Raw genomic sequence first — 6,815 nt, forward strand, 5'->3', positions numbered from 1 at the left:
AGATAAATAAAAGTGTGTTTCAAAGTAATCTATATATCAGTGAGTATATGTAGGTCTATATGATTGTTACCGTCAGACAACTAGACAGACACAGAGATTCAATTCGTTACCTTCGGCCAAATAATAAGTCTGTTTACATTTAACTGACTGTGATTCGACATTTATTCACGTGACCAGCCGTTGGTTTTAAGTGTGTCAAGCTGAGGAAAATATTACATGAGAGAATAAATTCTCGTTTGTATGTTTAACCCTTTAAAGACACTTCCATTTCGACCCCACCAAATCTAGCGTGGCTCATGGCTGACGATCGATCGCTTTCTTAGGGGAAATTCGTGTATCAATATCAAGAAAACACAGATTATAATATAAATTGCCTCTCGACTCCTGGAGTATCAGTAGATATTTCTACTATAGCACCAATGAAATTACTTTTACTCAATTTTCACTCCACTGTAACAGTTGTAAATTTATATTGCTTTAGGCGTTCATACGTGTTTGACAAAGTGAGCACAACGGAGTATAGAATCGTAAGTACAAATATACAGCATAAGAAGACTGCGTATTCTTAGAGTGATTACGACAGTTCAATTGAGATAGTTCAGAGGAGTAGATTGCAGCGCGCCGGACTTGGAGGAAAGAGAGTAGTTTAGTTAATTCATTGTGTGAAAGGTTTGTCGATAACTAGGCTACGTACTGGCCTCTGTCACGTGATCGTAGCTGTCTGTAGAGAGTGGTTTATATATCTCGGCCTCAATCGTATTTCTCTAAGATGGTTTTACATCAAATTAATTTTAAAATATCATCATTGAAATTCGATATATAACCTATATTAGAGAAAATATTGGAAGCCCTGTCTAAAAATAGTGTTCTAAGATTTTTTATAACATCTTCTGATATAAAATAGGTTTTATTTTGATTGTGTAAATTTAATTTAATTGACTGTTGTTGTTACTCATTAGTACTTTTCAATTTTCAAAGAATGATATTGTATCCAGATGGGGATTTTATGGACATTTTGTTCGGTAACGCGTAGATACAGTTTCTGTTCAAAATCAGTTTTTAGAGTTGTAATCCACTTTAATCCATAGAAATTACCAAATTTTTATTAATTTAATTTAAACTGTCGGGTATGGATTGTTATAGTCACTATTCTCACTACAACAAGTTTGATCATTTTCCGTACTGTACGAGAATCGCTGTTTCTTTCGTTTGCAACTAGGCTACTCTGTTCATTACTATCGGAGAAGTCCCGTAGGTATGTTCTTAAACGTGGTTGTGCTCACTAAAGACATGGTTTGAGTAGTATGCTAATATCTCAAAACCGTATTATTTTATTAAAAAAACAAAAACAAAACATAACTTAAATATCGTTGAGAACTGAAAAGAAGCTGAGAAACCGACCACTGCACTTAGTCCTAAAAGGACTTTTAAAAGTGCTTGCTTCCGGATTGACGATATATTCAGGATGCGTTTTGGGGAAATGGGCCGTCTCCTGTCCAGACCATAAGGAGGGATAGCGGGCACTGTCTGTCACTCCACCATGGAAGAAGTGGAGGGTAGCTTCGTATCAGTCTCTCCAGTCAAAACGAGTCTAGGCTAGCAACTGCTTTGATACTTAGAGAGACCCACCAACTCTCATTCACAATAAACTGACATATCGATCTACCCTTGCACCCCAATATCTCAACATTTGCGGTTAGTGGCCGCTCCTAGACATCCATAGGGTCGCCCAGATTTAAATTACACATCGGTTGGGCTGAACCCAGTGTAGGTTCAACTGAAAAGTATAAACCAGCCAGAAGTGAACCATCTTTCGTAAATTTTAACTATAGTTACGGTACAATGCGACACCCCTAGCATTTCATTTTGCACCCGAATCATGTAGTATAAATTTTCATAAAAAAAATCTACTATACCTATCACGCGATATTGTGTCTAATTTGAATCTAATAATGATTTTAATTTCGAAAAAAAAAACTTTGTATTGCGCCAAGAAATCACCACAAAGAACAGACAATTCAGATAGGAATGACCTTTATCCCGCCTTCCTTATTGGTCACTAAACCTTTAACCAGCGTGTATCATATTGTGTAACGATAGTTTTATATAACTCTTCGCTGCCATCAACATTTCACACCCGGATTATCAGTAAAGTTGTAGAGTGTTGTGCATCAGCATTTTATTTTTTTATAAATTCTGGTTACTATTCAAACAGGTTATTTCAGACCATCCGTATAAAATGTGGTCAAACTGATTAGTTGACTGGTTAGTTAGTGACTGGCTTACATGAAATGTTTAACAAGAAATTAACCCCAAATAATATTTGTAAAACATGTTCATTTTTATAAAATTGTAGAGAGCAAAATGTTGAAATCTAGGAATATTAAAATTTAACATAGGTTATGGTGTTAAATGTATGTTAATGCAATTTGTACTTAATGTTTTGAATAGAAAAATTATCAATATTTTTCCGTTCAAAAGAGAAGCAAAATATATTTGTATCATTCATTTTTTATAAATTATTATATTTTTGAGGTTTGGAGCTTGTATAAGCCTTTGCAATGTCTAACGATTATAGCGATAATCTTTAAATATATTTTAAAATAAAATAAAATATAAATATAAAATACTCAAAAGCAAACAAAATTTTAAAGTGAGAGGATTATATGCCACATTAAATTTTTTTTAAACCATAACAAACTGACAAACTTTTACATTTGTTTTACTGTCATGTTGCATTGTTTTCATGGCTGGAAACCATTTTTGGAGATATTTATTGCCTATTTCGATACAAAGGGATCGAAAATGCATGCAGTTTCTTTCTCGGTAAAGTTAGCTAGCTCCTTCTGTTAATCTATGTATATATTTTAAAATGTTTTGGTTATCTTTTCAGCATTGCGATCAAATCTATTATTGGCATGTCTCCTCAATTTGATGGCTGATTTTTAGTGACACAACGACTTTCAGCTTTTCTCAGAGGTAAGATAAAGAGCGTAAGAGTTCAGAAACTGGGCCATCTCTTACATCTACAAGTGTAAAAAAGTTTTCTAATTTCAAAAACCTGTGTGGCATTTATTTCACGATATCTTGAAGAATCCACGGACAGAGTGCGATAAAGGGACCCGGTTTTTATACCACTTAATACAATTATTGATACTTCATGCATTAAATAACAGAACTATCAATCGATATCAATGTATTTAAAATACTAAATAAAAAACATATGTTTCAAATTGTAAAAATATGGTAAATGTAAAAATATCTCTTAAATAAAAATGGATCTAAGACCACTAAACAATTATTTCAAGAAACTGGAAAACTTTAATTGAAATAATTAAGGAATTGTAACAACAACCAAACAAATTATGTCTATACGATTAGTTTTCTAAAGTTAAATATCATGTTTAAGTTAAGTCACTTTTAAATCAAATAGTATATGTATAACTTGAAACTATCTTTACAATCAGTTCATACCTATGGTTAATTAGTTAATTGTTCAAATTAATTAACCTATTTTGGGTAACTACATTGGTTGTAATAAATTAGCAACACTGTTTGTTACTATCGATATAAAAATCGGATTCGACTATCGTCCTTAGGAATAGATTAGGTAGTGTATTTAATAAGAAACTGTGCACTTCTACAGTAAGCGTGCCTTCCAAAAAGTGGCAGATAACCTATAATTTCGATTCCCAATAGTCAGAAGTGTAGGGAACAGTTTCAAATACAAAATCTTCATCTCATGTCTTCTTATCATCCATAACTTAATTAATATCGTATGGTTTATTGGGATTCCAAAGATTTATTTTAAATAAATGTTTACTATATTTTTTTTTAATATGAGTAATAGGGTATTGACAGGATTTTTGGTCCAAAGTATTCAAAGTTAAAATTGTCAAAAGTATTGACAAGGATAAATAATATGAATTTTTCCAAGAGATCTTGATCAATTTAAGCGGGGGTGATCGTGCGGCCTTAGAATCAGAATTGTAAAGTCCAATACTGGATTATGACAAAAATAATAACTGACAAAATTAGAGAGTTACACGTTTTGTTGGGAAAGTTTGTAGTATTATACAAAATACGAGTTAAAGCTTGGTTCAAATAGGACTAAACATTGTAGTTCATAATTAATAGTTTTGTCATGTTTATAGATTTAACGTTAATACAAGATGACAAGTCCTTTAAAATATAACGTAAAATTAGAATGTAAAACTGTTTAAATATCCTGCGTTTAAATATAGTTTAAATAATTTGAGTTTAAGAAAATATTATAATTGGATGAGCGTCAAATGAAAAAGCACTCGAGGGCCTGGAAAAAATATGATATTTCTGTCTGACAGCACTTTAGAACTTGAAGCTTCAAAATATATAAGCATCATCGAGTTTGATTTTTTGTTTGTACAGTAACTCCAATGAAGTTTGCCAAGCGTTAGTGGCCATTTTGCTTGGTCTTGTACATGATCTTATGGGTAACCATGATAGTGCTGAGAAAATCACAGAATAAATAAATTCGTAGAGAAAGTGAGTACAACCATATGACATTTCAACATGTAACGTAGTGTAGCACTTCTAACAATGAAATAAAATGAGCTACAGATAGAAATAGTTCTTACAACCTCAGCGATGCCTTGATTATCGACCTGAAGTATCCATACGTTAGAGTGGCGTACTTTGTTATTGGAAGGAGGGTGGACCTCTCTCACCCGCTTGTTTATAAAACAGATACACATCTTTATGTTTCTTTAGTTAAGAGAAATAAAATATAATAACAACTTTCTATTTTAGCCCAACCATGGAATTTGACTGACCTTTTTTTGTGATTGAAGTCTATCACTCAATAGACTGACACAATTTTCCTTTTGTCTGGCGGGAGAATGTACACAATTTATCTTCTGTATGTTTGTCTGGCTATCTGTCTGCAGAACAAAATGAGCTATTATAGACTTAAATTTTGCATGCTATCTCAGCGAAGCTAGTTATGCGTCACGCGGTGTGGCGTACCTCTATCTTTTTTATTTTGTAATGGTTTCTGTTATGTTAATGGATCTCCATAAGAAATACACGGAGCTTCATTGCCAATCCACGAAAGAGCTCTCTTTACTTTAAAAACTAAACAACCCACTGTCGTTCATGAATAAACAGTTTTGTATTCCGTAAATTCACATGCCTAACATCATATTTGTTGTTATTTAGTTTTATAAAGTACTCTTCAAAATTAAGATCAATGTTGTACTGTAAAGATGAAAGCTATTTGGATCATAGTATGTTTTATACTAAGAAAACACAGATAGCTAAGAAAAAGTGCCATTTTTATTGTTCCCAATGTACATGCCATGTCTGTTTAGTTACTCGTATTTTCAATCCTGTTGTACAATGATTATACAAAAATAAAGCAGCAAAGCTTGTATAACTCTTAATTACACGCTAATTGTTGGTTCTAAAAGGTTAGCATTTAAATATTCTGGAATATAATTTTTAACCAGAATATATACACTATAAACTATTTTATTACAGTAACTATTGTAGTTCTTGGTTAATGTGAAGTCACTTACAATCCAGTCTATTTATTGGTATTCGAAATCAAAGTACCGTATTCTATAAAACAAAAATTATTCTCAAGTTTGTATTTTAACAATATAGTTACGTAGCATTTACCAATGTCACAAATATAATGGTACATTTATATTTACAAACTTATAGTTACAAAAAAGGTAAACAACAATAACAACTATGGTTTTATTATAACTTTATAAATGAATTCTCATGGGTCCAGAGTTACCTAATTAGAGTATTTTTTATATAATCTTGTATAGTTAATTTGTGATAGTATTTGTGATAGTAATGTTATTACATTACTATCACAAAAATAACCTTTCTTACTGAACCGTACATATCAAATTATACAAATATCAATCAAATTTGGTCGTAAATTTGATGAAGGGAAACTTCATCATAAGAGAAATCAGTATGAAAATTACGCAAAGGTACAAAGACTTCTTGGGTATTATCACTGACTAAATTTAATTTTATTAATTTTTATGGTTTTTTCCTTAATGTTGGAAAATTATACAATCTTTAAATTATGACACTTTTGGCTCTGTGGTGCTTTCTTAAAAGTTTATTTTGTATTTCTTATAAGTCGATTTACTTACCATAACACAATAATAAATAACGTGAATTTATTCACAATTGTATTTAATGAATAAATCTTAATTGCGAATTAATGTATAAACTTTCGTTTTGTGTTATATCATTATTATTCTATTTTGAATGAAACCCCTGGTATAAGCATTTTTAGCGAGTCTAATTTTCTTAATTGTTCTTATGTTAACCTAAAATTTGGGAATTTACCCAAAGATTTGTCTTTTAGAGCATGCTCAAACCTGCTCATATTGCACAAAGAATATAATTGATTGTTTAAAACTTCAAGATCCGTAAGACAATTAATTTGAAGATAACAGTTAAATTAAGTAAAAAATACATACATTTATTAAAAATGGTTAATTATAGTTTTTATATTCTAGTGTTTTGAAAATTAGAAAATTATGTTTTATAATTTTTTAAATTTAAGATTGTTTGATTTATTTTATTTCAAATTCGGACATGCAGAGAGAAAGATTTTACTATGATTAACCTTTAGTGATTTTTTTTTTTTTTTTTTTTACTTTATGGCTATTTCATTACAAGATTGCAAAACGAAACTACAATTGTATAAATAAATATAAAAATTGTCTATGTTGTAAAACTATAATATTTAAAATACTTTGGGTAAAATTTTTCTTTATGCATAGGATACATAGTTTTCCACCTAA

The sequence above is a fragment of the Homalodisca vitripennis genome, chromosome 5 (genome assembly GCF_021130785.1).
Source record: "Homalodisca vitripennis isolate AUS2020 chromosome 5, UT_GWSS_2.1, whole genome shotgun sequence".
NCBI classification, from domain to species: Eukaryota; Metazoa; Arthropoda; class Insecta; order Hemiptera; family Cicadellidae; genus Homalodisca; species Homalodisca vitripennis.